General features: G+C 38.3%; 1 long non-coding RNA gene across 1 annotated transcript in view; it reads right to left on the bottom strand.

The window, feature by feature from the left end:
• Positions 1 to 14,299, bottom strand: part of LOC121674668 — a 52,596-nt gene that overhangs the window by 12,328 nt on the left and 25,969 nt on the right. The window contains exon 3 of the long non-coding RNA XR_006019754.1: positions 9,253 to 9,444. This is a non-coding gene — a long non-coding RNA (uncharacterized LOC121674668). The remainder of the gene's footprint in view (positions 1 to 9,252; positions 9,445 to 14,299) is intronic.

Raw genomic sequence — 14,299 nt, 5'->3', positions numbered from 1 at the left:
TCAGAGAGAGAATTGGAAGGGTAAAAGCAGGAAAACTTGTGGGCTGACATAAAGACAATTTAACAGGAAAAGCAAAGCAAGGAATTCATTTACTGCTTCCCATGGGCAGGCAGGTGTTCAGCAATCTTCAGGAGAGCAGGGCCCCATCACAAGCAACAGGTACTTGGAAAGACAAACATCTTCAAACATCCCTCCTTTTCCTTCTTCCCCTCAGCCTTACATACTGATACATATGATAGGGAATATCTCTTTGGTCAGTTTGGATCACCTGTCCTGGCTGTGTCTCCTCCCAACCCCCAAATCCCTCTCCAGTATGGCAGTACAAAAGCAGAAAAGGTCTTGTCTCTGTGCAAACCCTGCTCAGCAGTAACAAAAACATCTCTGTGTTATCAACCCTGTGTTCAGCACAAATCCAGAACATAGTCCCATGCTGGCCAGCATGAAGAAAATTAACTCTACCCCAGCCAACACCAGCACAACTCTGTACCACTTTGCTCTGAAATTGGTATCTAGTTCAAAGCAATTTGCTAAAGGCAGAGTGGGAACTGATCCCACAGGATGGAATATACTGGAGCTTCCTGGTTTACAGATAAAGTTTTTACCTATTTACACTTTGGCCATTCCCCTTAGCACTTAATTTAAATTTTACCTCTTTCTCTTTCAGTAGATGAGTTTTGTGCTGTTGTGAGAGCTATGAAACAAGAAGTATGCAGCCTGATAGCTACCATACTGTCCAAAAGTACCTTCTATATATTGATTTATACAGCACAAAATGTGCATCTATAAATACATGTATGTACATATATATCCATCTATACACAAGTGAGACAACTCTGTATTTTTTATGAAAGATCAAAGCATATGTTTGGTTAAAAGAAATGCAGGTCTTAAGACATACTAATACTGGGAGCTACAGGAAGTCTTGTTGGATCAAAAAGGGGAAGCAACATGTGCAGTGTTTTAGCCAGTTTCCTTTGCAAAGGCATACGCCCAGATCAGGTGTGTAATGAACGTGTCAGAAACCTGATTTGTGCATTTATTTTGGAAATAGTTGCATGTGCAGTCACTTCAATGTTCACCATTCTGTTCTGCCTCTGCAAATGAGATGACAGAAGTTTCACATCTTGTGCTGTCTAGACATCTTCTGAAATTCAGTCTTAAATTTGGTAAATACCTTTCTTGAATTAAGGGTCTTTGACAACTTCTGTATTTATTTTTGATAGAGTGATTGTCTCTTCTCTTGTTTGGCTACACACACAACCACACACCCACACCCTCCCCCCTCCCAGACCACCTCCCCCAAACCTGTTTAAGTAAATGTGTTCTAGAAACTTTGTAAAGATAAAAGGTAAATTACTATTATTCAGACTGGCAGGTTATTTTAAACAATATCGTCTTATAATTCAAGCTGTGCAGATGCTACCTAGAATGTCAGAATAGCCTCTGCAATCAAAAACTTGATGATTCATGATATCTGTGTCTTTTAGAGACTTTCTGTAACACAGGGCAGGACTGGGAGTTTAAGTTTCGAAGGAGCATTGTTAATCTCAGGATAATTCTATATTTATATCCTTTTTTTTACGGAGGTTTTCTACTTGGGTGATTAAAGCATCAAAACCTGCTCTGAGGCTAGCTCTATTTCAGGGCTCTAAAGAAACTCACCACTGAATGAAAATCATTTCAGGAACAATTAGAGAAAAGGTCCGCATAAATTCTTCCTGTATCTAGGGCATTAGCATCACCCAAGTGTCTCTTGCTTACAGTACGTTGTGACAAAGTAAAAGCTATTTCAGCTGTTATACTGTGATGGCTGTTATTTATGGAACATAAAAGGATACTGAAATACAAAAGGGTTTGAAAAGACCAGGGTAAGATCAGATAAAAAAAAATGAGAGAGAAACAGGCATCTTGGGATGGTAACAACCCTGCCATGTACTGACAGGGAGGTTGTATATTTTTAGAATATACTGAAAGGAATGGTGCTTTTACTTAGGTTTTTATGGTTTACCATGAGATGCAATTTTCTGGCCTTATATGCAGTTGTAACAAAAGTCAGAGAGATTTTATGATAGCTGCCAGAGTTCATAAATGATGGCATACACTAAAATATTTATAGAACTGTAAAATCTTGATTTCTCTCTGGTTTAGCAGATGGGGTCCTAAAACTGGTTCCCAGATTGTCACATTTCTTTACCCTTTGATGACAATGAAGTCTGTTATCACTTTCTTTCCCCCTCTGGAAAGCAAGTTCACTAGTGTAATCAAGTTCATACTTCTATCCAATTATACACACCAGGATCTCATGAATTAAGATGTGTCAGCCATATAAGATTTGTAATTATTCAAGGCAAAGGGCCTATTGTTAAACACCAGGATCTGAGGAGCCTTGCCATGTCTCTGACCAATGACCATTGACTCATGTTAGTATAATTGCTGGTAAAAATCTGCTTCCTGGTCATTAGGCTGCATCCACACAGCACAGACAAATGCTACTTATACAACAGAAGTGGTGAACTTGGGTGCCTGCTTGGTACAAAGCAGCAATATACCACAGCTATTTGCTTCTCTTCAGGATGTTTTGTTGTCCTCAGAGAAAATCCCTGTAGCACTGCTAAACTCAGCTGTACTTCAGAATGAAAATTGATGGTTGGGGTAGCAGAAGCAGAATAAACAATCTCTGAAGCAGAATTTTTCCATTGCTGATCAGGATTTACTCCACATTAAAAGATTTTTCATTAAAATTGGAGATGCTGAAGAGAAAACATCAAGTAATGTCCCTTCTCTATTGTATTTTCATGAGAGAGTTTCTAGGCTTTTTGCAGATAGTCAATGAATGAACGTGCAGTACCTACATATATACATATTTTACTGCAATAATTGTCTGAATATTTACAAGATAGAAAAGTAAAACAGGACTTTGGGTCCCATCAGTCCAGAAAAGCTGGAAATATCTTCACTGCTTAACTTAGAGCATCAGGCAAAGTATAAATTAACAAAACAGGGAATCAAGAAGGGAGGATCAAGAGAAGTAAAAATGGAGTGACAAATATTTTTTTTAAAGCTCAAAGTCATCTCAATCTCGTGTCATGTTTCTGTATTTAAACAAATACAAAAATATGAACACAAAAATAATTAAGAATCTAAATGCATTTTGATTTTGGCATATTATTAATAGTATCTACTGGCATTATGCCTACAGAGGTGGAAGACATGACAACCAGGGCCACATACCTGAATGCCACGGAGAATTGTAGCAAATTTGAATACTAGGGTTCAGAGTTAGTTCTTCTAAAAGATCCCAGTGCAAAGCACAGCTTCACCAACAGAAGCAAATCCATTTGTAATGGCTGAGAATGTGGACAAGGTAATGGGTGGGATTATTCTGGGATTTCCTTAAAATGATTTGTATGGGGTTTTTTTTAAAACGGAAAAAAGCTTTATTTCTTAGCTTACAGTTCCTAGTTGCCTGACTTCCCACCTTTTGGGTTTTCTTTTCCTTTTTCTATTTTGATCAGTAGAACAGAAGAACAAATAAATGATGAATAAAAAGAGAACAGGGAAAACACAGAAGTTAGAGAAATATCTCTTATTCAGATTCCGTAAGCAGAGCTTTTATGCAAACTGCAGTGATTAGTATTTTCATTTATGTAGGAAATATTTATTTCTTCAATAAAGTGACTTGTTTCCAAAAACACTGTATTTTTTCCTCTCTCTACCTCTCTCCTTCTCTCTTTTTATGTGTCTCCTAGCACCTTTTTGTCTTAGAAAAACCCATGACTTTTTAAAATAGCTAGAATAACAACAATAAATAACAATGTCTCTTATTTTTTTATGTCATTTATGAAAATTATCTTATTGAGTATTTATAAGGTTTGGTCTATTTATGTGGATTTGAGGATTACCTTTACCAGATGGCCTTATCTAGACATTGTTTTCCTTTAACTTCTGCATACATTACCTCACCAGCTTGATCTCAAGTCAGACATTAGGTATTGACGCATAAGGTATTGAGAAAAAAGCTGGAAATTCATTGATGGCTGCATTGCCAATGGAAACCTATCTTTGATATGCTGGTGAGTTTGGTTTGGTAGGAAAACCTGAGGCTGTTAAGTTCATTTTCATTCACCTGTTGTCTTTTGGAGGTAGAAATCGACTGTTAGATGATAGGCAGCATTCCATGTGTTGCACAGAATGTGTGCAGTTGTGTCTTTCTTACGAAGGAGACTTATGACCACATGAGAACCAAAAATGCCTGACCATTGGCTCTAAATCTGCTTGTCAGAGCTTTCAAACATCTTCCAAGTGGCACTGATGGTTTCTTATTTTTATTCGTTATTAGAAAACAGAGTGTGAAGTCTGAATTATAGCTGTGATACCGTAAGTACTGAATACCTCTTTATCCAGTGGTTGATAGGGGGACATACTCGTCATCAACAGTAGGAGAACCGCAGGAAAAGTAGGAAATGCATCTTCCTTTGGGAGAAGATGGGTTGAGACTGGCGCTAGTCAGCCAGGTTTCTTTGATGTGGTAAGAGTGAAGACCCATACACCTAGCTTCCATTTCTTCAACTGTACTTAATTAATTCTTGGGCATGGACTCTGAGGTCATGAACATGTGTATCTGGCATACCTTTTTAAAAATTATGTTCAGTTTGGGCATATGAACCTGCAAACCCCAAGCTGTATACAGTTTCTCCACCTTGAGCAGGAACTCCCAAAAAAACCCCAACAAACCCAGCTCCTTTTTTGTGTTAGTCTGCATCTCTAGTGAACAGCAAGGTAACTTCTGTAGAACTCTCCATTTTATGACCCCAAATACATTCTTCCTGCATCCTAGCTGCTTGTCTGAATTAAAGTTGATCGAACTTAATTTCTAGCCTAAACAAGTTGCTTGGTTCCACTAAAGAGAAGGCCAGCACTGCCAGAGGATGACTCGTCCCATCCTGAAATGCATCTTATATAATTTGCTTAGATTATTTGATGCGAATTCAAGTAATTTATGTCAAGTAAGAAGAATATTTTTAGGTCTGAGATGTGTTGGAAAGTCTAAGGTTTAACTTCTTGAAATACTATATGATCTTTTTATCATTCTGGATACCCTGATTGCTGTGCAATTTACAGTGTGGTATTGTTCACTTGAGGCATTAAAATAAAGGGTGCTATACATTAGAGCTACTATGACACTATTTTAATTGTAAAAATAGATTTTGATATTTGGCTTTGCATGCTTTTTGCCTTGCTTTCCTTGGCCTTTAGTGATCTTCTTCACAGTAAGGTACTGACTGTTCATGAAATACTATATAATAATTGTATATAATAGTACTGTATAATGTAGAAGAATGAAGTATATAAGATTAGTATAAAGCAGCATGTAATATACAATATTCTGTGTATATAATTATGGAAAATTTGTTACTGAGCCTAATACCTGCTTTTGTTTGACATAGTTTTGACAAAAATCTTATGATTTTTGCATAATTTTTAATTTTGATCTGGAACATTACTACTCTCAGCCATGCACACCCTCAAAAATTATGAAGTGTCTGGATCTTTCACAATAAAAGAGCCATATACATGGAAAAAATACTGGAACCTTAGAAAATCCTCAAAAATATCTGTCATAAAAATATAAGTAAAACCAGAAAAAAATACTTTAAAGGTATTCAAACTAATGCTACAGTATTGCTTTGAAATACAATGTGCTATTTCACAGGTGGTGCATATTTTTCACACTTAGGTCTAGATGCCTTAGAACAAAACTTTGTATCACACGATATTTCATGCTTGTGCTTTGAGGTGTGAATTCAGCCCCTGGCGCATGGTGTGACAAGAAAGTTTTTCAGCTTCAGCAGTACAACTGGAACAGATAATGTGATGAAATGTACTAGACTATGTGTGTTTGGGTGGTTGTGTGTTCAAAAAGTACAGGTGCAGAACATAGGGAATTTTGAGAGAATAAAGTATTATGAAATGTCATTGTATATCTTGACAGGAATTTTTAGCATTGTAACTGTCATGCAAGAAAAGTCTGTCAGTCTTCCATAAAATCCTGAAACATTTGTAAAATTGCTTTACATAGTTTATTGTGGTCAATACGGTATGGAAAATTAAACAAAGTGTTCTTGCTGGAAGCTAATGAGAAAGTATGAATTGAGTGCATTTCCTCCCATTGGTGTAGCTCTAGGTTGATGTTCTTACTGTGTGCTAGAATTACCACATTCTTTTCGTAACACATTTGTAGGTGGTGAGATACTAAACATGATAGTGAGATTATCTTAAATAAAAATTTGAAAGAAAAAACTATACAAAAGCCTGCAAAGTGGGTCATAGGCTTCACAGTTATGGTCAAAAAATTATTTTAGATTTGGTGGATAAAACCTTGGTCCCAGTGAAAGTTTTAACGTTGACCTCAATTGAGATTAAATGCACAGGGAATGCATGCAGCCAGTGACTTCAGAGGTATCCACAACCACACATAGGAGGGGGAAAAAATTGCCCATCTATGCTCACCGTGTAACTGATTAAATAATGTCTCTGGACACTTTTATTTTGAACATGACTAGAGGTGAAGTCATTACATTTCAACCAGCAATGAGGTGAAGCCCTCACACTCAGTCCAACAGGAAACAAGTCTCCTAGACAGAAGCATCTGATTATTCCAACCATTTTTATAAAGTTCAGCAAATCTGTTCTTTTGCTGGATGTACAGTCCTTTCTTTGCCAATATTTCCCAGCCATCCCTGGGAACAGTGCATGGCTGGTAAATCAACAAAATTATTATTCTATTCCATAGGACATACAGTGATTCACATTTATATGCCAACATTTTCTTCCTTGTTGTCCCGGCAAGAGCTGGGAAATGATTTATAAGGATGCAGAAGTGCTGGCACAGATGTTATACAGCCTCAGCATGTTTGCAGTGCACAGCGTGGCAGACTATTCTGGAAGTGTTGATGCACAGGTAGGGCAGGAGGCAGCCTGTGTGCCAGCGGTGCCCTCCCAGTTCCCATGTGGGGCAAACTCTGGCCCTGCTGCTGGCAAACATATTTGGCATCCATCTTCCTAACAGGTCATTTCTGCATGCTGCACTTTGGGGAGGAGGATTGTTTGGTTCTTGTAATTAGTTGCTTCTGTTGAATTTCTAATGGACCTGTGGGCCATAAAAATCTATCTGTTGTGGAACAGTTGGCAGCTCCATTTTGCAAGTCTACTTTTTTTTCCCCTCTCTTCCCTGCCTATCACCCCCACAGAGGAGGCTTGGAGACTGACTGGATACACAGAATAAAAATGTATTTTGCTATGGGAACTGTCTTCCTTCTTCTTCAGAAAGCTTGACACTATTGGGAAGTTTTGGTTTTGCATGTAAGTATTATCAGAGCAAATGAAGACAATCAAATCACTAAAACACTTCCAAGGACAGGGCATCCAGAACTTCTCTGGGCAACGTCTTCTAGTGTCTAACTACTGAGATTATTACTATTAAGATGATTAAAAAAAAAAGGTTCTACATAGGACATAAGTCAAGGCAAAATATTACATTCCTCTCATCAGGATTAAAAATAGATACATAAAACTGAAGCACAAAAACAAAGTACTGTAACTCCTGATTTCATGAATATTGGTATAAACTTGAGGAGATTAGTCCTCCGTGAGCTTCAAAAAACAAGGGCCTAGATTTTGGGGACATTACTGCTGGAGAGATTACTGCTTTAATGCAGTGGGTCCATTTTAGGCTTGGCAGAGTAGGCTACAAGACTTAAGCATACAGGGTTTAAGTAATTTGGTAGAGGAGCAGTGATGATGATGATGATGATGATGATGATGATGATGATGATGAAAACAAAGGGAGGGAATTATATCTTAGGCATGGAAATTATGCTCTACCCTGCCCAGAGTCAAACTTCTGCAATGGCTATGTGGCTTCAACTTAGGGAAGAACTTTGGTCCACATGAGGATGAAATTAAATAGTGCAACAAGGATGGGCTCATATTTGGGGCAAATCCCCTCCCTCTCGACTATGCACAATCCCACCACAGGTGGTAGATTGCACGCACTTATATTAGGACTAATATTTTCTTTCTGATGGCTGGGTATAGTGAGCAAAACAGGCTTTAGTGACTCCCCATAGTAGTAAATAACCTCCCTGTGGGTCCTCTAAAATATCCCAACTCCTTCATTCAGCACCGAGAGATCTCCAAACACTTAGTCCATAAACAACCCAAGCATTTTAACGCACTTTCCTCCTTCTCCCAGGGGATGTTCTTGGCTTGTGTTCTCTGCCTTTATTACAGCTTTAATCTTACGACGTGAACTGGGACTTGTTTACATTTTTATTTTTAAAGGGTTTTTTTGTGTATGTGTATGTGTGAGTGCATGCACTAAAGATCTAAATTGACAGATGCCTTTTTGTAGGACTGAAATGACATATCTAAGTTTTACTGCTCTCTTCCCTGTATTTGCATTTTTAATTACTTGCATCATATTTTATTAGTGTTTTACCTGATGAAGAATTCCAACTAATTAATTTCACCTGGAATTATATGTAGATACAGGAAAAATTATCCTTGGCCATTTGTGGAGACCAGCTGTGTATTAAGAATATCTGATCCCCATTTGAAAGATTAAAGAAAAAAAGTAATCAAGAGCAAACAGCTGATTGTAAAAGCTAGTCCCCTTTTTTTCTCAAGCCCTAAAGATATTATTATTGGCAAATATCCTTTATTACTCACCCTGTATACTACACATTAACTCAGAAGTTCTAACTGAACATCATTCAGTCAGATGACTTTTTCTTCAACGATTTCAGCCTTAATTTGTAGTAAAGTTAATGTTGTTCCACCCATATGCAAAGACTCATTTATTTCCATTCCAGCATGACTCACAGAGGTATAACTTCCCTTTGACCAGCTTTTATTTTTTTCCACTCTAATTTTTTTTTTTCTATGTGACATTAGGAAAGGGGAAAAAAATTAATTGGGAATGTAGGCATTTTATGAAAAGCTACCTGTAGAGGAAGAGGAAAGAAGAAAAGAGAATATGAAATGTGACCTGATCCTGCAACACAGCTGAACACACACACACACGCACACGTGCACATACACACTTTCTCTCCATGGATATTTCTGGTTTGATTCTTTGTCTGTACTGACAACAGATGGTGTTTTAATAAAGTCCAGTAGGAATATTACTGTGAGTAAACAATCCAACGCATGCCAATTTCATAATTGCTGGGTACTGATACAGCCTCTTACCTGATGAATCCAAATTGGGAGGAAACCAACTGTGCACACACCTACTGGCAGCAGCCAAATCCGCAGCTGTGGTATGCTCCAGCATTGAGCTTCACCACGGAAGGTAAATTGCAGCTCCAATCATCTTTCTTGGCACCAGGCTAGGGGAACAGCTGCCATCTGGCCTGTCATCAAAGTATGGTCACCGAGTTTCTGGGAGATGAAATAGCTTGCTTTTTTACCTTGACATGCACAAAGATTGCAATCTTCATCTTTACAGGTATCTCTTAAAATAACATTCTTGGCTTCCTAAGCCAAAGATTTACCAAGTGGGATTTTCTTCTTTAAGTGATTCCCACGCCTATAGGGACTTGAAGTCTAAACCTGTTATATGCTAATTAAAGATTCACACCCACATGACTTGTCAAAGAGATAAATCTTACTCATTTGTTTTCATCATTAACAGGGAAAAAAAAAGTAAGTAAGTAATACCATGCCTTACATTAGCAGATTTATGTGGAAACATTTGTTTTTAATAGAAGTGGAAATGCAGTTAGAAGCATTATTCCCACCACTGTTGATATAACCCAGTATGGAAATTGCAACTTGGCAGAGAAGAAGGAGGTGAAAGGCAAAAGAGGGAATTCAAATATTCAGGACCAGCATTCCAGCTAGAAGTAACTGTATAGACAGCACTCAGCAAATGACTGCTTATTAAGTGCATTACGTGATCATTATTTATATATTCAGTCCTTTAAAGATACTCTTCAAGTTCAAGATTAAATCACAGAAGAAGGAAGTGAGTCCCCTCCTCTATGTCAGCATTTAAGTGCTTCATTTCTGTTAGTTTCTAGCAGGCCCCAGTGCTGCACATCTACACATTGGAATAAAAACTTTATTTCCATTAGTAATTTTCATACTGAGGAATTAGTCTTTAAATTCCATGCAAGAGACAAATCTAAACTGAAATTTTATTTCAGCTTAGACTGGGACACTGACATCCCAGATAAATCTTAAATAAATTAAAATACCTGTTTAAAAACTCCAGTAAATGTAATTTCAGGTAATTATTTTATCAAATTGCTTCATGTTGGTGACAGCTAAGTATACTTTTTTGCATTATTGCCTTGATATATTGTATCATTGTCTTTCAAGATATTTTTACATCAGTGAATCTGTTTACAGATGGCAAATTAATATCCCCGAAAAATTTTCAGCTGTGATATTATTCACAGGCCTTTCAGAGATCAAGATTTTTGCTTAGTGAAATAATCTTCACAGGCTCTTAGCATGAGAGAAGAACTACTTTGCTCTGGATTTAGAAATTCTATTGACTTCAGAACTTGTGATTGTGGTTCACTTTTTCCTCAGTAAAGGTTTTGTGCAAGAATTTAGGAGAGGCGGAGAAGGCTGCTCCTCCCACTTAAATGCCTGCTTTGGAGTTGCAAGGCTCTGCTCCTGTCTGAGAGTTTGCAGTAGTGGTTGCCTGAGGGAGATCAGTGGATGTGGATACTCAAATAAGGAGTCATGCTGCTGCACCCAAGCTTTTTCTTACCAGACCACAGAAAGTCTGCATGGACTGCTGTTGGCACATGAGGTTAAAAAAAGTGTGCATACATGTTTTGTGGACCACAGTTTTGTGGACCCATCTACTGAAAGACATTCATGCTGAATACCTTTATGATGATTAGTTCGGCTGTCAGTGCTGGGCTGGGTTAGTTTTGCATATGCTTTCTGTTTTGTGGTGTTCTCCCTACAGATAGGCTAAACAACACTTTTTGCCTTTTTAATTCACTACTGACAATATATTTCTAAAAAAATAAAAAAGAAAAGGCAGGTGAATAGGGGTGGATAAATGCTAGAGGAATAGTTATTTCATACATGCAAAGTAAATGTACAAGGAAGTGTTTTGGCAAGAGCTACTGTGCTATTCAGTACCTCCAGCAGAAATGAACAATATCTCTAAGGGAAAAAAGCTTGGTGGAGCTCCAAGACACGTGTTCATAGTAGCTGCCTGACACAGCAGTCTGCCTGCACAGTGCTGCTGATGGTCAAAATGAAGCTGTTGTATGGAAATGCTTAGCAACTTTCTGCTGGAAAAAAACTGCTCCCAAAGAAGTTTACGTAGAAGACAAAAAATGTTCCCTGTGGGTTTCTCTAGCTCTGAGATTGGCAGACCTGGAGATGTTGGAAGGTGTTGACCTCTCTGTCACAGCTTGGCCACACCCACACCTGGGTGGCATTTCAACACAGTAGCTGCCGGCTGGATTGGAATCTCATCAGCCCATGAAATTTCAGGTTTTCTGTGGAAGGAAAACACTGCAATGCTTCCAAAAAATCATGGGGGCTGTGAGATGTGGTGGCTTCAGCTGTGAAGCGAAATTGGATGCCTGTGACAGAACTGCTCATCCTGCCCCTTTATTCTTTCTGTTACCAAAAGCTGGGATCTGAAGAATTAGAAATTAAGAGTCAGGTCAAGTCATCTCCAGAAAATATTCCAGTCAGGATTATATGTTGCAGTGACCCATTTTTTGAAAGCCCTGAGAACAGGGAGTGGACATGCGAAGGTAGTACGTGCTATACACTGACAAACACTGATTCACAAAAATTGTATTTTCTTTTAATTGAGAGCAGAGGTTGCGAAATCACTTTCTACTCCAAGACCTGGGGCTCTAAACATTGACTTATAGAAGAACAACTTCATTTGGCCCAGAGCCAAAGCAGAAACAATGATAGAATCTGAAAATGGATGGGAGAAGCAGTCATAAATCTAGTACTTAAGCAAGGATTGATCCAGCATAGTGATGAGAGGTGTTTATCTCATCCATCAGCCAACCTTGAGATCACCTGACCTGCAATCCATTCAATCCTGTACAAGAGCTGTTGTCCATGCCTTTTCAATATCTGATAACATTTTTAGGCTTATGTATAGGATGCAAGATTCAAAGTAAGTTTTGCTGTGATTTTCTGAAAGAACTGCTTATTGTATAGGCAGTTACACGTTCCTATCTCCTCCCACTTTCATGGAAACTTGTAGCAGATTCCTGGCATCAGTAGCCGCTGGAAAAGGGTTAACATTTTTAACACCAGAAAGTCAGCCTTAGTTTTCCATAAGTCAATCCAATGCTGTCAAATATGATGACCTTTTTTGTTGGAATGCCATTTACAAGTATGACTAAATTATTGTCTAAAGCTGAATTGATACCTAAAGTAGATATATATTCCTCTAAAAGAAATAGAAGATATATTACCTTACCCTTCAATGCTCTAACCAACACTCGGGCTTCAGAGGGAATGGAGGGTGCCCATTCTCACTGTTCTTTAGAACAACTTTCTGAAAAGACTTTACAGCCTGAGTATTTTTTCTTTTTGGTATACAAGTATCCTGTTTCCTTTGGTTTAGGTCCATTTTCACAGAATCACAATATCATCTAGGTTGGAAAAGGCCTCCAAGATCATTGAATCCAACCTTTGACTGATCACCACCTTTTAAGCTAGACCTCATCACTGAGTGCCATGTTCAGCTGCTTCTTGAACCCGTCCAGGGATTGATGATTCCACCAACTCCCTGGGTAGTCTGTTCCAATTCTTAACCACCCTTTCAGGGAAAAAATTCTTCCTGATGTCCATCTTGGACTTCCCCAGGCACAACTTGAGGCCGTTTCCTCTTGTCCTGTCACTTCTTACCTGTGAGAAGAGACTGACCCCCACCTGGCTACAGCCTCCTTTCAGGTAGTTGTGGAGAGTGATAAGGCCACTTCTGAGTCTCCTTTTCTCCAGACTAAACACCCCCAGTTCCCACAGCTTCTCCTCATAGGACTTACTCTCTAGACCCTCCACCAGCTCCATTGTCTTTCTCTGGACTTGCTCCAGCACATTTCCGGCCTACTCAACTCTTGCTGCACAGGTCCAGAAGAAATGTTGTCACTACTTTACCTAGAAGAACTTTCTTATGTTTATTTGTGGCTCAACTGCAATATTTAGAGCTTTTTGAAAAGACATTATCAGAGTTACACAGGCACTGAAAAAAGCTTTTCTTTACTCTGGCTGGCTCCCATTCAGTCACACCTCCTCCACACATGTGGCCATGTTGGTAAAGATAGTGTACATTTCACAGCTAAACAGGGAGGTATTTCAAACGGTAAATTCAATCTCCAGCCCAGCAAAGGGCATGATTAGTTTTAAGTACATCAATATTGCTTAAAGGCAACTGGACTGTTTGGATGGATGAACTGAAATATGTGCTTAGAAGTGAAAAGCTCCACAAAACCAGTAAACAACTTAATGACATGCAAGACCAGTTCTCTTTTAAAAACAACAGAAAAAATCTCTAAACAAAACGAAACCAAAAACCCCAAAACAAACAACAATCCCCCCACCAAAACAGCCTCAGACCAAGACTTTTTTCAAGCCAGCTCAACACCCAGCATGGAGGTGAGATTTTTCCAAAGAGCTCAGCTCCCATTTATGCTCTTAAATACAGGCCAGATTTTTATAAATGCTCACAATCTAGTGTTTAGAGCTCTTAGGACATCTGGACACTTATTTCTATGCCAAAGCTAAAGCCTTCTAGAAATCTGGTCCCAATTGTGGATGCTTGGTTCTTTTGAAAATCTCACCCCATGGAAACTATTTTTATAATGGCATTTCTTTTCCACAAAAGGAGAAGCCATGAAATGTAATTATTTGATGTATAATGTCCACACGTCAAATATAATTGATGTCACTTTTTCTTTTGTCTGTTAAAATTCACAGACAAAATAGTATTTTCTGCTGCTCCTCCAAGCATTTGGGACCTATATGCACACAGATAGTTGAAATAAAGTTTTATTCTGTTATTACATGATACTGCTTCGAGATTGAAACTAAAGGAGGAGTCACATATAGGAAGAAGCAGGGAAAAGTTGCACTTAATGAATGGATATCATAGTAAGACTTGAGTTTGTTCTGTTGCTTGTAACAAAGAGTCAAGTGTCTTAGAAATAATCATAGAAAGAAAAAAAATATTTATCTGAGATGGCCTTACGACTAATCAAGCTACAGAATCTTCTTTTCCCTTGCAAATGTA

The sequence above is a fragment of the Corvus kubaryi genome, unplaced genomic scaffold (assembly GCF_017639235.1).
Source record: "Corvus kubaryi isolate FWS band 111438036 unplaced genomic scaffold, C.kubaryi_AGA036_p1.0 69, whole genome shotgun sequence".
Classification (NCBI taxonomy): domain Eukaryota; kingdom Metazoa; phylum Chordata; class Aves; order Passeriformes; family Corvidae; genus Corvus; species Corvus kubaryi.
The sequence above is the reverse complement of the archived record's forward strand: the minus strand, read 5'-3'. Positions and strand labels throughout refer to the sequence as shown.